At 38.5% G+C, this 21,404-nt stretch overlaps 1 protein-coding gene across 4 annotated transcripts in view; it reads right to left on the bottom strand.

Moving 5' to 3' along the window:
• Nucleotides 1-21,404, bottom strand: part of F8 (coagulation factor VIII) — a 298,778-nt gene that overhangs the window by 5,383 nt on the left and 271,991 nt on the right. The window lies entirely within an intron of this gene.

Here is a 21,404-nt window from a genome sequence, read left to right as displayed (position 1 = left end):
CTCCTACACATCTGGGCCTGGGAAAGAGGGTGTGGCATCTAGGATTAAAAGCACCCTGCCTCCTGGATGTGGAAGCCTTTATTCCAGTTATGTCTTACATCCGGGATGTTATTATTCATATAAGCTCATTTCTCACATACAGGTAGAATGACAGCAGATGCCCACGTCTCTGACCTTATCTCCCATTACATTTCCCATATTTTTCTATATTGCTAATACATCAGCCTTTTTATTTCTTGGATAAGGCCAATTCTTTTTAACATGAGAGCCTTTGTACACATAGTTACTTCTGCTTGGAGTGCTTTTTTTTTTTTTTTTTTTTTACAGTTGAAGAGCATTTATTCTTAAGCAGAGAAAGCAGTCAGGTGATACTGCAGGGATGCCCAAGAACCTAAAATCTATGTCTAAGACCAAGAGAAGCCCAAAAAGAAGTCCTGAAATCTATAAAAGCTGTGGGCAGGGAGGGGGTGGGTAGTGAAGGAGAGGGGTCAGTCTCTTCTTGCAAAGGTGAGGGGCTTTACATCATATAAACTATGTATGAGACTCAACCCTGATGCCATATGCTCTTTCCATACATTCCTCTTGGAATTTTTTACAGTACATCTAATTTTTAAGTGTTACATCAAATTATTTTTGGAATACTAACACAAAGGTATAAAAGCCTATAATTCTTCCTCCATGGTATCTGTCCAATGCATTCCTTCTTCTGTGTTCTCAATACAATCAACAAGATCCTGGCACTTGCTGTGTGATGTGAGTGATGTAGTAATCTTCTAAGTGGTTTCTCAGTCACCAGCCTTTCCATCATCAGTACATTCTGTACATCTCTACAGATTAATTTTCCTAAAAACACTCTCATCAGTTCCATTCTGTGATAGGAGAATCTACAGTGACCGTGGTACTACTAAAACTATTTCAAGCAGTCCAAAATTCATAGTCTACTTAGTGAGAATTCTCTCTGCTCATGTGGCCAGGCCACTCTCTCTACTACCCCTTCAGAATACTGTATTTATCCTGGTGAACTTGCTTAAGTTGTAATATTCCTTTCCTCCTGCCTAGGGCACTCTCCTTGTCATTTGAAATCCCATGCTTCCCTCATAAACTCCACTCCACAAAATTTTCTCCAACCTCAGAAATCCTTAGTTTCTGAATCCAGAGACACTCTGTATATCCTTCAGGTTATATAATAAATAAGAGATGGAAACAACAAAGGAGGCCCTATCTCCATGCCATATTTCTGTTACTTTCATAGGACTAGAAAAATAGAATGTAAAAAGTTTCATCCTCCTTTTTTATCTCTCTCTCTCCACAACACACACCACAAACACATACACTATTTCTGAACAGTTTGAAGTCATAAATATCATGGCATTTTACTAAAATATACGTCAGCATGCCAAACTGAGAATAAGGTCATTTCTCTATATAACCACAAAATACCATAATTATGCCCAACCAATTTAATACTGATACAAAATTAACTAATATTTGCAATTTTCCAGTTATCACAATTATATCATTTAAATATTTTTTCTAATCCAGTATTTAATAAGATAATACATTAAATTTATTTGTCATATCTCTTTAAGTCTTCTTTAAGCAAAAACAGACACCCTAGTGTTTTTTTTTGTCTTTCATGATATTAACATTTTTTTAAAAGTACAGGACAGTTGTGAGGTAGAATGCCCTGCATTCTAAATTTGTGTGACTGTTTTCTTATTATTAGATTTTCGTTAAACATTTTTAGTTAAAATTCTATGTAGGTGATGTGCTCTTCTCACAGCATCAGATCAGGGGACACTTGATGCCAGTTTGTCCTATTATTAAGAATGCTAAGTTTGATTACTTGATTAAGGAGATGTCCACCTAATATCTCAATTATAAAGTTAAGCATTTCCCTTTAATAACAAAAGACCTATGGAGTGAGACTTTCGGTCTATGTAAATATCCTGTTCCTCAAATGATTTTAGCATCCATTAAATATTCCTTACAAGTATCAAATGTGTTGATAGTTGCAAAATGGCTTTCTAATTTTGTCATTCTTTTATATTTTCCAGTTGGAATTCTCATATAGAAAAAACTACCCTGCCCTTTAGTTTTTTTACTATGATTATGAGTCCCTGGATTCTTTTTTTCAGTTCTGTACATTATAATCCATCACCATCATTATTGATTTTGATGCTCAAATTGTTTCAGATTTGGCCTTAGAACTGCTTTAAGTCAGTTCCTGTGTTCTTTTTAAAAGTTTTATATTGTGGTAACCATAAATACAACATAATATTTTCCATTTTAACCACCGTCAAGTATGCAATTCAATGGCATTCACAATGCTATGCTACTGTCACCACCATCCATTACCAAAACTTTTTCAAAACCCCAACAAAACTCTGTACCCATTAAGCAATAACTACCCATTTCTAGTACCCCACTGGCTCCTGGTAACCTGTAATCTACTTTGTGTTTCTATGAATTGCCATAATTTAGGTATTTCATCTGAATTGAATCATACAGTATTTGTGGTTATGGTCTGGCTTATTTCACTACACATGAAGTCTTCAAGGTTTATACATGTTGTAGTATGTATCAGGACTTCACTGCTTTTATACAGATGAATAATCATGCATTGTATGCATATATATTTTGTTTATCGATTCATCTGTTGATGGACACTTGGACTTTTCCATCTTTTGGCTATTGTGAATAATGCTGTATGAATATTGGTGTACAAATATCTGTTCAAGTCCCTGCTTTCAGTTCTTCTGGGTATATACCAAGGAGTAGAATTGATCAGTCAAATGGTAATTCTATATTTGCTTTCTGAGGAACTGCCAAATGGTTTTCAATAGCAGATGTGCCATTTTAATTCCTAGAAACAATGTACAGAGGCTGCTATTTTGCTGCATCCTTGCCAACACGTGTTATTTTCTGTTTTATTAATATTAGCCATCCTAGTAGGTGGGAAGTGGTATCTCATTATAGCTTTGATTTGCACTTCTCTAATAGCTGACAATGTTGAGGATCCTTTCACATGTTTAGTGGCTATTTTTATATCTTCTTTGGAGAAACGTCTATTCAAATCCTTGGCCAACTTTTAAATTGGATGTTTGTATTTTTATTATTAAGTTGTAGCCATTTTAAAAATATATATTTTGGACATTAAACACTTACCAGATATATGGTTTCCAAATATTTTCTCCCACTTTGTAGGCTGTCTTTTCACTTTCTTGGCAATGTCCTTTGATGCACAAAATTTTTACTTTTGATGGAGTTCAATATCTATTTTTGACTTCTGCTGCTCAAGATTTGTTGTAAAATCTAAGAATCTAATTATTTAGCTAATTAGATTTATCCTGAAGATATCCCCTATGTTTTCTTCTAAAAGTTTTATAGTTTTAGCTCTTATATTTATATCATTGATCCACTTGAGTTAATTATTGTATATGGTGTGAGGTAGGTGTCCATTTTCATTCTTTTGCATGGGCTTATACAGTTTCCCAATATCATTTGTTGGAGAGACTGTTTTTCCCCATTGATTGGTCTTGGCACCCTTCTCAAAAATCAACTAGCTCCTGGCAATGTGGGACTCCCAGGATGAGCCAAGATCTGGCATCATGGGATTGAGAAAGATTTCAATCTTTCTCAAGAGAGAAATGAGACAAAATAAAGTTTCAGTGGCTGAGAGATTCCAGATAATCGAGAGGTTATCCTGAAGGTTATTCTTATGTATTATACAGATATCCCCTTTTAGTTTATGGTGTATTGGAGAGGCTGGAGGGAATTACCTGAAACTGTTGAGCTGTGTTCGATTAGCCTTGATTCTTGAAGATGATTACATAAAGACATACCTTTTACAATGTGACTGTGTGATTGTGAAAACTTTGTGTCTGATGCTCTTTTTATCCAGGGTATGGACAGATGAGTTAAAAAGTAAGCATTATAAATAAATAAATAATAGGGGGAATAAAGGGTAAAGAAATTGGGGCGATTGCAATACTAGTGGTCAATGAGAGGGAGGGGTAAGGGGTATGGGATATATGAGACTTTTCTTTTTACTTTTTATTTCTTTTTCTGGAATGATGCAAATGTTCTAAAAATGATCATGGTGATGAACACACAACTACATGATGATATTGTGAGCCATTCATTGTATACTATGGATGGACTGTATGTGTGTGAAGATTTCTCAATAAAAATATTAAAAACAAAAAAACATTTCCAGCACGCAAGAAGGTTTTCTCATACCGCCCCCCCCCCACCGCAAGCTGTACCCCATCCCACACAGGTCACCACTATTCTAACTTCTGATCACCAATGATTATTTTTATGTTTTTGAACTTCATAGAAATGGAACCATAGAGTATGGTCTTTGATATTTTTGCTTAGTTTAATGTCTATGAGATTCATCCATGTTATGACTTGTTTTAATAGTTCTCTTTTTTGTTTTCCTTTTTTTTGCTGGGTAGTATTCCATTGTATGAGCAGATCCTAATTTATTTATCCATTCTCTTGGTAATGAACATTTGCATTGCTTCCAGTTTGGAGCTACTTATTATGAGTAAAATTGCTAAGAGCAATGAAAGCAACAACAATATCAATTGGCCATAGATGAGAGGGTTTATTTGTGAACTCCCAATTCTATTCCATTGATCTATATGTCTGTCCTTATGCCAGTATCACGCTGTTTTAATTACTGAAGCTGTGAATTAGTTTTGAAATTAATAAGTGTTAGTCCTTCAAATTTGTTTATTTCAAGATGAATTTGGCTATATTGAGCCCCTTTCCCTTCATATGACTCTGATGATTGGCATTCCATTTCTCTGAAGAAGGCTGATGGAATTTTGATCGTGATTGTGTTGAATCCATAAATTACTTTGGGTAGTATTGACATCTTAACAATATTAAATCTACCAATTCATGCACATGGGATGTCTTTTCATTTATTTGGGTCTTCTTTAATTTCTTTCAGCAATGACTTTTAGTTTTCCATGTACAACTCTTTTACATCCTTGGTCAAATTTATCCCTAGCTATTATTTTAGTTTTATTGTGAATGGACTTGTTTTCTTGATATCTTTTTTGATTGCTCATTACTAATACATAGAAACAGCACTGATTTTTGTGTATTCATCATGTGCGTCACCCCCCACACTTTACTGAATTCATTCATTAGCCCTAGTAGTGTTCTTGTAGATTCTTTAGGGCTTTCTACATATAGGATCATGTCTTCTGCCAATAGAGATAGTTTTACTTCTTCATTTCCAACTTGGATGCATTTTATTTCTTTTTCTTGCTTAATTGCCCTGGTAGATCTTCCAGTAAAATGTTGAATAATAGTGGTGTTATTCTTGATCTTATGGGAAGTCTTTCAGTCTTTTACCAGTGAGTATGATATTAGCTGTAGTTTTTTCATAAAACTCATTTATTTTGTTGAGGAAAATTTCCTCTATTTTGTGATGTATAAATTTTTTTATCAAGAAAGTGTGCTGGATTTTGTCAAAAGCTTTTTCTGATTCAATTGAGATGATCAAGTGATTTTAATCTTCATTATTTTAATGCGGTGTATTACATTAATATTTTTTCTTAGACTGAACCCTTGCATTCCTGGGATAAATTCCACTTTGTCATGGTATATAATCCTTTCAGTGTACTGTTATATTCAGTTTGCTAGTATTTTCTTGAGGATTTTTGCATTTACATTTATAAGGGATATTGGATGGTATTTTTTTTTTGTAATATTGTTATCTGGCTTTGGTATTACTTTGATGCTAGTATCAGGATTAGTTAGGAGGAATTTCCTCTTCTTCATTTTTTGTTCAAAGGGCTTGAGGAGAATAGTATTATTTCTTCTTTGAATATTTGGTAAAATTCATGAGTGAAGCCATCTGGTCCTGGACTTTTCTTTGTTGGGAGAATTAAGATTCAATTGTTCATGCTATTGGTTTGTTGTGAGCTTCTATTTATTCTTCAGTCTATTTAGGTAATTGTGTGTTTCTAGGAATTTGTTCATTTCATCTAGATTATCTAGGTTGTTCATGTATAATTGTTCATTATATCCTCTTATACTCTTTTTTATTTCTGTACTGCCAGAAGTAATGTCCCTTATTTCATTTCTTATTTTAGTTATTTTTATCCTTTTTCCTTTACATTTAGGTAGAAGTTTGTCAATTTTATTGATCTTTTCAATGAACCAACTTTTGGTTTCATTCACTCTCCCTATTGTTTTTATTCCTTATTTCATTTATGTACACTGCAATTTTTATTCTTTCCTTCCTTATGCTCACTTTGGGTTTAGTTTGTTCTTTTTATATTTCTGTCAGGTGTGGGGCAAGGTTATTTTTAAATATAATGATTTGCAGCTCTAAATTTCCCTCTGAGCACTGCTTCTGTTATATCTCAAGAGTTTAGGGAGTTTGTATTTTCATTTCCATTTGCCTCAAGGTATTTCCTGATTTCCCTGTGATTTCTTCTTTGACCTATTGGTTGTTCAAGAGTATATTGATTAATTTCCACATAACTGTGATTATTCCACTTCTCTTTTTGTTATTGTTTTTTAGCTTTATTCCACTGAAGTCTGAGAAGATATATTGTATGATTTCAATATTTTAAAATTTATAGAGATTTGTTTCATGAACTAACATATGGTCCATCCTAGACAATGATCCATGTGCACTAGAAAATAATGTGTACACTGCTGCTGTTGGATCAAATGTTGCATATGTCTATTAGGGCCAATTGGTTTGTTCTAGTTTGTTAGCTGTTGGAATGAATGGAATGGCTTTTTAAAAAGGGGAATTTAATAAGTTGCAAGTTAACAGTTTCCAGGCCATGGAAATGTCCCAATTAAAGCTAGTCTATAGAAATATCCAATCTAAAGCATCTAGGGAAAGATACCTTGGTTCAAGAAGACTGACGAAGTTCAGGGTTTCTTACTCAAGTGGAAAGGCACATGGCAAACACGGCCAAGGTTTCTCTCTCTTGGCTGGAAGGGTACATGGAGAATATGGCATCATCTGCTAGTTTCCTTTCCAGCTCCCCAGGAGGTGTTTTCGCTCTTCATCTCCAAAAGTCACTGGCTGGTGAACTCTCTGCTTCATGGTTCTGTGGCGTTCTCTGGTGGCTTTCTCGTGACTCTGTCATTCTTCTCTGCTCTCTCTGAATCTCCAGCTTTCTCTAAAATGTTTCCTCTTTTATAGGATTCCAGAAAAGCAATCAAGACCCACATGTAATGGAGACATGTCTCCACCCAATCCAGTTTAACACCCACTCTTGAATGTTAAACACTCACTCCATGGAGATAATCTAATTAAACTTTCCAACACACAGTACTGAATAGGGATTAGAAGAAATGGCTGCCTTTACAAAATGGGATTAGGATTAAAACATGGCTTTTCTAGGGTACATACATCCTTTCAAACTGGCATTCAGTTCAAGTCATTTAATTCATTATTGAGCTTCTGTTTAGATGTTCTATCCATTATTGAAAATGGTATATTGAAATCTCCTACCATTAATGAAGAATTCTCTATTTCTCCTTTCAGATATGTCAATGTTTGTGTGCTAGTTTGAAGCTGTTATGTACCCCAAGAAAAGTCACTTTTCAATCCTGATCCAATCTTGTGGAGCCAGACCTACTGTTTAGGGTGGAACATTTGATTAGATTGTTTCCATGCAGACTGACCCACTCAGTTGTGGGTGTGACCTTTCGATTAGATGGAGATGTGACTCCGCCCATTCAAAGTGGGTATTGATTAGTTTACTGGAGTCCTTATAAAGTGGAAAGATTTTGGAGAAATCTCAGATGCACTTGCAGGCACAGATGTTTGGAAATGCAGAAGCCCCAGAAAACACCAGGATCTGATAGCTAACAGAAGCTAGACAGGGACCAGAGCCAACAGAGATGTAGACATCTGGAGATTCTTGGAGTGCTGACAGAGAGGAAAGATGTCTAGAGACACAGAGCCCAGCAGATGTCACCATGTGCTTTCCCATGTGATACTAAGCAAGCCAAAAAACAGAGTTGTGTTCTGGTGGAGCTAAGTGAAAACCCACAGATGCTTAGAGAGGAAATTACTAGCATCAGAAGCTGGAGGAATGAAACCAGGAACAAGGATCAGCAGATGCCAGCCACATGCCTTCCCATGTGACAGACATTGGTCTTCCTTGAGTCAAGGTATCTTTTTTCTGGATGCCTTAGTTTGGACATTTTTATGGCCTTAGAACTGTAAATCTGTGTGATGGTTGGATCATGTGTCAACTTGGCCAGGTTGTCTGGTCAAGTAAGCACTGGGTTATCTGTTGCTGTGAGTACCTTTCATAGACTTAAATCATGAGCACATTGGTTGCATCCACAGCTGATTATACCTGCAATTGCTAAGGGAGTGTCTTCTGCAATGAGTGAAACTTAATATAATAACCCAAATGATTTTAAGGATAATTCAGAAGAGAGAATCTCTTTCTGCTTCAGCCAGCCAGCCTCTCCTGGGGAGTTCATTGAGGACCTTCATTGGAGCTGCCAGTTTGTGGCCGGCCCTACAGATTTTGAACTCCTGCAACTCCATGGTTATGTGAGACATTTTTATAAATCTCATATTCACAGATATCTCCTGCTGGTTATGTTTCTCTAGAGAACCCTAATACACCTTGGTACCAGGAGTAGTTCTTGAGAAACAGAATGTTAAAAATGCATTTTAACAACTGGTTTTCTACTTTGATTAGACTTATAGGCACTAATGACTCTGTTTCCAGTAATCAAGATGGCACTGAAAGTCCATGGGGGTGAGTTGGCAAGAGAGATATGCAAAATATCACCACTTGATTCTGCTAACTGCATGCTTATACAAGGCAAGGCTCTGGGTGAGAGCGTTTTTGGCACTTTAACAGAGTTTTGTGGAATTAAAAGCTATAATCCTGCTGACTGGTTTTCCTAGATATGCTGGATACAGTGATAAAAGAAAGAGATGAGCTAAAGGATTCAAATTTGCAGCTTAAGCACCATATGAAAGATTTAAACGTTTCTATGAGTGTCCTGAAGGGAAATCTTTTTTCTTGTAGCCATAGGCTTGAGATCTCTGAATATCAGGCCCAGAATTTCATTGTTAGAATAGCAGATTTACAATATAAACTGAAATCTCAACCTTGCAGGATGTCTGCTGTTAAAGTGAAGGCACTAATTGGAAAAAAGTGGGCTCCTCAAAATTGGGATGGGGACATATGGATTGATAATGACTATGGAGACACTGAAACTCTAGACTCTGCTGAGTCTTCTCTAGATAAACCTGTAATCATCTGCCCTGAGGACATACCTGTCCTACCTCTAGCCTCCTCTGAGGAAAGAGCTTCTTGTGAGGTCCAGCCTGCCTTGAGGAAATGACTTCCTGACCTCCAGTCCACAGTGAGGAGTCAGCCATTCAATTTCCACCTGAAGAGATTAACTCTCCATGCCTGTGAGGCACATAACTACCTCCCATGGGGAAAGAGCCCTTGCTCCTCTGCTTGTAGAGATTCATCCTGTTTCACCAGATGAAACTGCAAAGGAATATGCTGAGGTAATTGTATTGAAAGACATTTCTAATTCTTTTCATGACCTGCCCCCACCACCCCTCTTTATTTCCAGACCTATAACTAGACTAAAATCCCAAGAGGGCCCAAAATGTGAGGTACAAAGTGTCACCCATGAGGAGGTACATTATACTTCAAAAGATTGCCTGAGTTTTCCAATTTATATAGACAGAAATCATGGGACTATATGTGGGGATGGATACTAAGGGTGTGGGATAATGGTGGAAGGAATATAAAGCTGGAAAAGGATGAATATATTCATATGGGCCCACTAAGAAGATATTTTGCATTCAATGTTGTAGATTGAGGGGTTAGAAAAGGCATCAACAGTTTGTTTGGATGGTTGGCTAAAATATGGATCAAAATGTGGCCAACATGGGGCAGGCCATAATGGCTCAACAGGCAGAATTCTAGCCTTCCATGCTGGAGACATGGGTTCGAATCCCAGTGCCTGCCCATGCAAAAAAAATGTGGGCAACATTACCTGAGGTTGAAATGCCAGAACTGCCCCAGTATAACATAGATGAGGGGATCCAAAGGCTTAGAGAGATTGGAATGTTTGAGTGGACTTATCATGGAAGGCCTGCTCATATACCCTAGGAATGTCAAAGGGATACATCTTTTACCAGAACCTTGAGAAATAAATTCATGAGACTAGCTCCATCATCACTGAAGAGCTTTGTTGTCACCTTTCTCTGCAGGTCAGATATTTTTGTGGCAACTGCAGTCGGCTAAGGGGAGCGTCTTCTGCAATGAATGACATTTAATCACCTGAAAGCTTTCATGGAAAATTCAGAAGAGAGACTATCTCTTTTTGCTTCAACTAGCCAGACACCACTGCAGAGGTCATTGAGGACCTTCATTGGCCTGCCCTACAGATTTTGGGCTCTTACAACCTTGTGGTTGTGTGAGACACTTTTATAATCTCATATTTACAGACATCTCCTGTTAGTTTTGTTTCTCTAGAGAACCCTGACTAATACAACTTGTAACTTAATAAGCTCCCTTTTAAAAAGCCATTCCATTTCTGGTATATTGAATTCTGGCAGCATTTAGCAAACTAAAACAGTTTGCTTCATATATTTTTGCTAAAGCTGATGAAAGCTATATACCAGAGATGGGTTGGCTTTTAGCAGTGGGCATTTATTAGCTTACAGGTTTACAATTTTAAGGCCATGAAAAATGTACAAATTAAGGCATCAACAGGATGATACCTTCTCCCCAAAGACTGGCTACCAGTGATCCTCTGCTACTCTATCACATGGCCAGGCACCTGGTGATGTCTGATGGTCCTTCTTTCCCATGTTTCATTGCATTCACCTTCTGGCTTCAGTGGCTTCCTCTCTCAACTTCTGTGTGCATCCTTTTCTCTAAGATTCTCTTGTCTCTTTGCTTCTCTATTCTATCCTCTTATAAAGGACTCCAGTAAGAAGATTAAGACTAATCTTGAAAAGGTGTGTCACATCTGAACTGAAATAACCTAATAAAAAATTTCCACCTACAATAGGTGTACACTCACAAGAACAGATTAAAATAAAATGATCTTGGGTGGGCCATGGTGGCTCAGTGGCAGAGTTCTTACCTGCCATGCCGGAGACCCAGGTTCAGTTCCCCGTGCCTGCCCATGTGAAAAAAAAAAAGATCTTTTCTGGGGTACATACAGCTTCAAACTACCACATTCCACCCTCTGTTTTCCCAAAAGACATGTTCTTTTCATATCTGTAATACATTCATTCTATCACAATATCCCCAAAGCCTTAAATATTTTCAGTAACAATATTAAGTACAAAATCTCATCAAAATCAATTACAGGTGTGGTCTGTCCTGAGGTAAAGTTCCCTTCCAGCTGTGGACTTGTGAAACTTAGAGAACAAGTTATCTGTTTCTGATATATAAGGGAGGACAGTCAGAGTGAAATTCCCATTGCTATAGGGAGGAACTGAAAGGAAAACAGGATCCATGGGTCCCAAACATTTTTGAAAACTTTCAGGGCATACTTCATTAGATTTCAAGGTCTGAGAGTCATTTATAGAAAGATTTTTTCTTAAGGCTTGATAGATGGCAGCCCTATCCTATCCAAGGGCTTTTACAGTGGCCCTGCTCTCTCCAAACATTGGAGTGAGGGCTTTAATATCTCCAAGCATTGGGATGATGGCCCTACTCTCTGCTTCACCCTCATCAAGCAGCATCAGAGTGGTGGCCAACTCTAGGCCCCATCCTCCTCCTCAGAGTGGTGGCCTAACTCTCCCCAATCTCCAGGGCACAGGCCCAACCTCGTTAGAACAGTGGGGTGGTGGCCTGACTCTCCTCAATCCCCAGGGAATGTGTTCTATCTTCTTTGAATCCAGAGTCAGCAGCATTCTTCCTGAAAAAAAGGGGTGGCCAAGCTCTCCTCAATCCCCCAGACATCTGAGAGCCCTGGGGTGGTAACACTTTTCCTGAACAAATGGGATGGAAAGCCTTCCCTTTTTGAGCTCCAGGGCACACTCATCCAATCCACACACATGGGTAGGTCTACTCTCCTGGCTGGAGTTGTCTTTGCTTCAGACCTCAGCCACCATGGTCCTGCCTTTAAAGTCATTTTTCCTTCAGTCTGCCCTTTTCTTGTCCCTTTTAGTCCAGGCTGGCAGTGATTCCATTCATATAGTACTTGCATTGCAACAAACTTGTCTGTTTCACATGCAGAACACAGGAGTCAAACCTAAGACAATAGAATGTTCCACAAATCCTTTCTTGATAACTGCATTTCTTGTCCTGATTCACACTGAAATGGCTGACTGGTTCCATGTTCAGTTAAAGTCTCACAAGGAGCACTATCCTCTGGCGACTCACTTTCTGGAAGCTCAAAATTTTTCAAATCATCAATTTCTGGTTTCTTTGTACCCAAGAATTCAAATCTTAGAGTATCCCTTTCCTCTCACATTGTTTCTATAAACTGCAAGGAGAAGTCAGGCTGCACTTGCCACTATAGCTTGGAAATCTACTCAGCTAAATATCCATGCTTGTCAATTTCAAATTCTGCCTTCCATCTCTGCCATTTTAAAAAAGGAACCTTTCCTCCAGTTTGCAATGGCACATTCACCATTTCTGCCTAAGGTGTCATTGGAAGACCTTTAGCATATCCCTATTTCTACCAACAGTCTCTTCAAAGCAATTTAGGTCTTTTCTAACAAGCATCTCACAATTCTTCCAGAATTTGCCCCTTACTGTTATGCCAGTTTGAATCTGTTGTGGATCCCAGAAAAACCATGTCCTTTAATCCTTATTCAATATTTCTAGGTGGGAGCTTTTTGATTGTTTCCAAGGAGATGTGACCCACACAATTGTGGGTGGTAACTTTTGATTAGATGGTTTTCATGGAGATGTGTCTCTACCCATTCAAGGTGGAGTTTGCTTACTGGAGCCCTTTAAGAGGGAACTGCTTTGGAAAAAGCTTTACAGCCCATGTAGCCAGGGACCTTTGGAGATGAAGAAGGAAAACAGCTCTGGGGGAGCTTCATGAAACAAGAAGCCTGGAGAGAAAGCTAGCAGACTCATCATGTTTGCCATGTTCCTTTCTAGTTGAGAGAGAAACCCTGAAATTCATCAGGCTTTCTTGAGTGAAGGTAACCTCTGGTTGGTGCCTTAATTTGAACATTTTCATAGCCCTGTCTTAATTTGGACATTTTCATAGCCTTAGAACTGGAAACTTGGAACTTAATAAATCCCCCCCTTTTTTCTTTTTTTTAATTAATTTTCAAATTAGAAAAAATATAACAACAAATACAAACATTCTTAACTTATGATCATTCCATTCTACATATATAATCAGTAATGCACAATATCATCACATAGTTTCATATTCATCATCATGATCATTTCTTAGAACATTTGCCTCAATTCAGAAAAAGAAATAAAAAGACAACAGAGGCGGGCCGCGGTGGCTCAGCAGGCAAGAGTGCTTGCCTGCCATGCCGGAGGACCCCGGTTCGATTCCCGGCCCCAGCCCATGTAAAAAACAAACAAACAAACAAAATATAATAATAAAATAAGAAAATGTTAAAAAAAAAAAAAAAAAAAAGACAACAGAAAAAAATTCATACATACCATACCCCTTACTCCACCCTTTCGTTATTGATCACTAGCATTTCAAACTAAATTTATTTTAACATTTGTTCCCCCTATTATTTATTTTTATTCCATATGTTTTACTTGTCTGTTGATAAGGTAGATAAAAGGAGCATCAGACACAAGGTTTTCACAGTCACAGTCACATTGTGACAGCTATATCATTATACAGTCATCTTCAAGAAACATGGCTACCGGAACACAGATCTACATTTTCAGGCAGTTCCCTCCAGCCTCTCCATTACCACTTGACTAACAAGGTGATATCTATTTAATGCATAAGAGTAACCTCCAGGATAACCTCTCGACTCCGTTTGGAATCTCTCAGCCATTGACACTTTATTTTGTCTCATTTCGCTCTTTCCCCTTTTGGTCGAGAAGGTTTTCTCAATCCCTTGATGCTGAGTCTCAGCTCATTCTAGGATTTCTGTCCCACATTGCCAGGAAGGTCCACACCTATGGGAGTCATGTCCCATGTAGACAGGGGGAGGGCGGTGAGTTTGCTTGTTGTGTTGGCTGGAGAGAGAGGCCACATCTGAGCAACAAAAGAGGTTCTCTTGGGGGTGACTCTTAGGTCTAATTTTAAGTAGGCTTAACCTATCCTTTATGGGGTTAAGTTTCATATGAACAAACTCCTAGATTGGGGGCTCAGCCTATTGCTTTGGTTGTCCCCACTGCCTGTGAGAATATCAAGAATTCAACTTGGGGAAGTTGAATTTTCCCCCTTTCTCACCATTCCCCGAAGGGGACTTTGCAAATACTTTTTTATTCACTGTTCAAATCACTCTGGGTAAATTCCCCCCTTTTAAAAGCTGTTCTGTTTCTGGTATATTGCATTCCAGCAGCTTGCAAATTAGAACACCCATTAATAAAGCTATTTCAGCAGTTTTTGTATTTGCAAATTGTAGTTCCCCATTTCTGGTACCAAAATAGGTGCAATATACCATAAATGGCTTTTAACAATGGGAATATATTAGCGTACAAGTTTACAGCACTAAGGCCATGAAAAATGTTCAAATTAAGGCATCAATAGGATGATACCTTCTCTTCAAATACTTGCTACCAGTGATCCTCAACACCTCTGTCTTTTCTGGGGTACAGTTTCAAATTACCAAAGGGGCCCTGTTATTAGTTGCATATATGCTTACAATTGCTATCTTACTGATGAATTGACCATTCTATAAATATATAGTGTCCTTTCTTTTCCTTATAACATTTTTTTACTTAAACTCTATTTTTTTATATTAGTATAAGCCATCGGTTCCAACCCAGCACAACCCTGAGACCAAAGAACATGCCAGGCAGAATATTAGCCATGAGTTTTAATTAGGGACTTAAAGACAGGAGGAAGATACTTCCCAATGGCTGCTGACGTTCTATGCTATCTTTATTGAGGGACTGTAAAGCCATGTTGTTTTAACCCTAATCCAATCTTGTGGGGGTAGCCATGTTCTTTTAATCCTGATCCAATATTTTAGGGTGTGGCCTTTGATTAGATTACTTCCATGGAGTTGTGACCCACCCAAAATTGTGGGTGGGACTTTTGATTAGATGGAGATGTGACTGCCCCATTCAAGGTAGGTCTTGATTAGTTTACTGGAGTATTTAAAAGAGCTCACACAGAGAGAAGCAGTTCAGATCTGACATAGATGCAGATGTTTGGAGATGCAGAGGAAAACTCCAGAAGGACCCACATGATCTGGGAGAGCCATTTGAAACCAGAAGCCAGGAGAGGAGTCCATAAGACATTGCCATGTGCCTTCCCATGAGATGCTAAGCAAGCCAAAACCCAGTTTTTCTCTGGAAAAGCTAAGTGAGTGCCCACAGACGCTTACAGAGGAAACAGCTGGTGTCAGAAGTACAAAGTAATGAATTGGAACAAGGAATTCAGACACAAACCATGTCCCTTCCCAGCTGACAGAGAAATCCTAGATGCTTTGGGGTCAAGGTACCATTCTCTGGATACCTTAGTTCAGATATTTTTAAGGCCTTAGAACTGTAAACTTGTACCTTAATAAATCCCCTTTATAAAAGCCTATCCATTTCTGGTATACTGCATTCTGGCAGCATTAGCAAACTAAAATATAGTCCAAGGTGGGCTGGTGCCACCTGACAGTGGTAGTTCAGTGCACACTCAGCATTGAGATCTATTGTGTATGTAGGTTACTGCAAAAGCATATTGCAGGAAGCTATTTACTATGATGCCAAGGGCAAAAAGAATACAAGCTAAATTTCCTTTAGTGGACAGATACCACACCTTTCCCCCTGCAATTGCAGGGAGCTTTCTGGAGTCAAATCCACAGTTACCCTGGGCATAATAAATGTCCACAGAGTCAAACATACTGTGCCTTGGTGTATGGCTGGTCTCAGATTGGTTACATATATAATGTTTGGCATTTTGCATATAAACTATTGTCTATTACTTAAATTTTGGGTGACTCCAATAGCCCACGAGATTAGGATTTACAACCAGTACAGCTGCATCAGCCAGGACCATGGCCAATTGACCTTATTTTTCCCAATTTCTAATGCTTGTGGCATAGGCAGGAGCAAGTTATTTTCATTACCTTGTTGTGGCTGTAGCATTGCTGGTCCTTTTACCTGAATTTTCAGTGCCTGCATGGGCCCCACCATTACCAGATCAAAAGGAGTGGGAACCACTGCATGGGGCTGTGAGTTGAGGCTGGTGATGGGCAGTAGGAATTGCTGTGCTAGTCTCCACAGAGTCTGGCACCCTTGGTGTCCTGTCTTTCTATGCAACCATTCAGCAGCCACATGCAATGTTGGCTTCAGGCCACAAATTTTTGCTAAAGCATCTGCTTCAATATTACCAGATAAAGAATCAGTGCTATGGGAAGAGATATGAAACACAATTACCTTTTGCTTATGGCAGGTAGTCCAGATGTTTTCCCGTATCACTTTTCCCCATAAGGAGTAGCTGACAACAATCCATTGCTCTCAATGTGGGTATCCACACTGCCAGTCCCCAGTACACTGCCCAATTATCAGCACAAATAGTTAATGTATCTCCTGGCTCATGAACAATGACCATCCATACAGCTCTTAATTCAGCTCATTGGCTACTTTGCATAGTCCCAGTTTTCCACCATATAGTGTCCATACTAGGCTGCATGGCTACTACCATTCAGGTGGCAGGCTGCCCATGTGCTGATCCATCAGTATACCAGACAGACTTAGGTATACTGCCACAACTGCCAATGGTGGGCACAGATGCAGCCACCTTCAGAGGATCAGCAGGGAGGGGCAAGTGTTCTTTTACATGGAAAACTGTTCTCAGGACATCATGCATTTCTGCACTTAAGGGGCTGTTGAAAATGTTTCACTGCAGCAGATAAGCTTTTCATTTCATTAATGTGCTTAATTCTGCATTGCCAGAGTGAGGCTTAGTAGCAGTGTTATGTTTCACTTCTGTATGGGAATGACTGTTCTTAGTTTCACAGGGAACTTCTGAGTTAGTCCTTCAACTTGCAGTAAGGCATTATAGGCAGCACACAGTTGCTTTTCTAAGGGACTGTACTGCAGTTCAGCTCCTTTCCAGAACTGAAACCAAAAGCCAATGGGAACCTGCTTTTCCTGTTGCCTTTGCGAAAAGCTGCACCCAAAGCCAATATTGTACTGGCCATATTTAATTCACAAGGCACATCTGAGCTCATCCTCCTTTAAAGTCTGAGATAGCATTATAGCCCATTTGGCTCTTCGAAAGCAGCCTGTTGGGAGGTATCCTATTCTCATGAATGGGATTTTTCTAATAAAAATATACACAGATTTTAACATTTGGACCAAGTGAGGAAAGAAATGTTTCCAATACCCAACAATCCCAAGAAAACCATTAGTTGTTTTTGGCATATGCAGCATAGGAAAATATTGTACTTCATTAATTACTACAAAAGGAATAAATTTTGCCTTTGCCAACCATACAATACTCAAGAATTTAACAGGGCAGCTAAGGTATTGCAGTTCACCATAATCGATTGCCCCCTCTGACTGTTTAAGATGAATAGCAAGGAGCCTGAGGCTTCTTTTAGTTTTGTAAAAGAGTTACTGGTTAACATGACATCATCAGATAAAGAATCTATGGAATCCCAAGCCTGTGGAACCCAGTCAGGGGAAGTCAGGACAAATGTTCTCTTACTCTAGCTTACTGGCATGCTACTATTTCTAAACTCTTACCTACAAGGTGAAGCTTCTCATTCAAGGTATCCTCCAAATCTGCTCATTTCTGTTTTTCTAAGACAGTCCTCTGCAGCTGGCCATACCACACACAAAAATGGCCAACTGATTGCAGTGCAGTCAAGCAAGTAGGTGACCCCTTCCCTCACCAGAGAAGCAGGTCACACCAGGATTAACCTGAAGGGCTTGCAGATTTCTCTATTCTCCTTGGGACAGTATGCTATAGCTGGCCATACTGCACACAACAATGGCCAACTGACTGTAGCTCATTCAAGCAAATGGGCAACCCCTCCCCACATGAAGGAAGCAGGCCACCCTGGTATTACCCCCACTGAGACTCCGTTCCCTAGACTCATGTTTTCTATGGCTGGTGGTTCATTGGTCTTCTGGCTCACTCACCAAAAGCTGCAGTCCAGAAGAAGCCTGAGACCAAAGAACACACCAGGCATAAGATTAGCCATGAGTTCTAATTAGGGACTTTAATAGGAAGATACTTCCTAATGGTGGCCAGTTGGGAAATGAAAGCTAGAACTCTGCCCAAAGACTAAGAGAAAAAGTGAAGGGGCATGCCAAAATGGATAATTATAAAGTTTAACAGAGTCCCATGAGAATTTAAAATTGAGAGTGCTGATGGACTTTTGATTCTCTCTTTTTTTTTTTACATGGGCAGGCACTGGGAATTGAACCCGGGTCCTCTGGCATGGCAGGCAAGCATTCTTGCCTGCTGAACCACCGTGGCCTGCCCTGGACTTTTGACTTTTGGCATTATACATGAGGCCCAGTAGATAGAGGTGGCTGAATTATGTATGGACTGAAGAGTAGACTGGCGAATGATAGTGTACACATCTTGAACATGGTGCTTCTACAAAAAGGAATGAAGTTGTGAGGCAGGCAATGATGTGAGTGAACTTGTGGGACATTTGGTAAGGCAAAATAAACCAGAAACCAAAGAGCAAATATTGTATGATCTCATTTAGAAAATACTTATAAGAAAACTGGGGTCTAGATTGCAAGCTCTTAGAGCAGTCACATTTAATCCAGAGTGGTAATTCTTATTTCTGTATTTTGAATGACTATTTTATATAGGCATAACTTGGTATTTAGAGATAAGAATGAAGCTGATCAGGTTGGGATTAAGGTAATTCAGAATAAAGGGGTAAGGAAGACATTGCCTGCATTTTAGAACTTCACCTACTCTTTGAGACCAAAGGAAGAAAGTTTTATTATGTCCAGAACCTAGGTTTTTCTGTGGCACATAATTTAACTTAACTTGTCTGGATAGATCATTTGAACAACCCAAACACAGTGAGCCCAGAATAAGAATGAGAGCCTTTAATCCTATATAGCTTAATGTAAGGCCTGGATACATTATATCCCAGAGTATATTAAGCAGGTAATCAAGAAGTATTGGAAAAGTTCATTGAGAGATGGGAGAAAAAATGTGGAATGATTAAATTTACCACTGGGGAAATGCCAGACATTGTGCCAAACATTAGGGACACCGAAATCAATAGGCCAAGCTCCTGATCCTGAGGCTTGCTCTTGTGAAACTTATATAGGTAGCAGAGAAGCTTAGCCTACCTATAGGTATGCCTGTCATTTCTGGAGGACCTCTTTTGTTTCTCAGATGTGGCCTCACTCTTTATCTAAGCCCAACTCTGCAAGTGAAACTACTGCCTCCCCATCATGTGGGACATGACATCCAGGGATGAAAGTCTCGCAGGCAGCATGGGAGATGACTTCCATGGCCCTGGCACTGTGGAATCAACAATGCCATCCTGACCAAAAGGGGGAAAAGAAGTGGAACAAATAAGGCATCAGTGGCTGAGAGAGTTCAAATAGAGTTGAGAGGCTACACTTACACATGCTTCAATTAGACAATGCTACCTTATCATAACTTGGCAAACCCCAACCAAAACCAACCCTGCCAATCCTAAAGAATACCTAGGTCATTATATAAGATTCCACAAAGGTTCCATGTAATAAGGCAACTCTCCAAAACCTATAACCTCCAGATAGGTCTCTGGACCAGATAAGTTCTGAAATGCAGAGGGGCCAGCACTTTCAGAACATCAACTAGTTTCATCCCCCATCCCATATTATCAATAGCCCCTTCCAATATGAAAAAGTTAAAATGGGCATAAACTAAATACACTTAAAGGGTGGAAGAAAGATCAAGTGATGATGGAGTTATACAGAGGAAGTTAGATTTAATAAATGAGTATGAGTGCTGAATCATTAGATTGATATTTCTTTTAGTCTCCAGTACCTTAGAGCTGCTAGAAATAAAAACCTAAAATTATGGAATTGTAACACATCTCAAATTCTGAAATCTGTTCTACAACTAATAGTTGTGCTGTGCTTTGAAATTCATTGCCTTTTATTGTATATATGTTATATAAAGAGAAGGAGAAGTATAACAGAAAAGATAGGATTTAACAAATGAGTATGACTACTGAATCACTATATTGATATTTCTGCTTGTCTTCAGTGTCTTGGAGCAGCTAGAAGAAAAAATGAAAAATCTCGGAACTGTAACTGATACCAAACTTTAAAATCTGTTATATAACTACTTTTTAAAATGTACTTGGAAATTTATTGGTTTTTGTATATATGTTATATTTCACAATAAAAAAAAGTTTAAAAATTCAACATCCTTTCTCGATGAAAAACTCCAAAGGTTAGAAATACAAGGGAATTTCCTCAAGATGTTAAAGGGAATATATGAAAAACCCACAGCAAACATCACCCTCAATGGGGAAAGACTGAAAAACTTCCCTCTAAGATCAGGAACAAGAGAAGGACACCTACTGTCACGATTTTTATTCAACATTCTGCTGCAAGTTCCAGCTAGAGCAATTAGACAACAAAAGAAATAAAAGGCATCCAGACTGGAAAGGAAGAAGCAAAACTCTCACTCTTTGCAGATGATATGAAACTATATGTAGAAAATCCTGAAAAATCTACAACAAAGCTACTAGAGCTAATAAATGAGTACAGCAAAGTGGCAGGGTACAAGATCAATGCCCCCAAATCAGTAGTGTTTCTATACACTAATGATAAGCAATCTGAGGAGGAAATCAAGGGAAAAAATTCCATTTACAATTGCAACCAAAAGAATAAAATATTTAGGAATAAATTTAACTAAGGATATAAAAGACCTATATGCAGAAAACTATGAGAAATTGCTTAAAAATGATACATCTAAGACTTAAACAAAAGTAGAACAATAGGCAAATGTTATATGTTCTGACAAAGTAAAAATAACACAATATTTTAAATGGAGACAAGAGAGTATGAGGGAAATAAACCCATTTATTGCCAAAAAATAAGTCAAGTCAATGGATATAATTTAAGTAAAAAAAAAAGAAACCTAATTGAAGAAAAAGGGAATGAATTATAATAGGAATGATGGTTTCCAAATGTTTCTGCACATTAGAATCATGTGAAGATCCTTATAAAATTCCAAAGCTCAAGCCATCCCCAAACAAATCTTTGGAAGGTAGGACATAGCATATTTGAAGCTCTCCAGATGATTCCAATGAGTAG

The sequence above is a fragment of the Tamandua tetradactyla genome, chromosome X (genome assembly GCF_023851605.1).
Source record: "Tamandua tetradactyla isolate mTamTet1 chromosome X, mTamTet1.pri, whole genome shotgun sequence".
In the NCBI taxonomy this organism is placed as follows: Eukaryota; Metazoa; Chordata; class Mammalia; order Pilosa; family Myrmecophagidae; genus Tamandua; species Tamandua tetradactyla.
The sequence above is the reverse complement of the archived record's forward strand: the minus strand, read 5'-3'. Positions and strand labels throughout refer to the sequence as shown.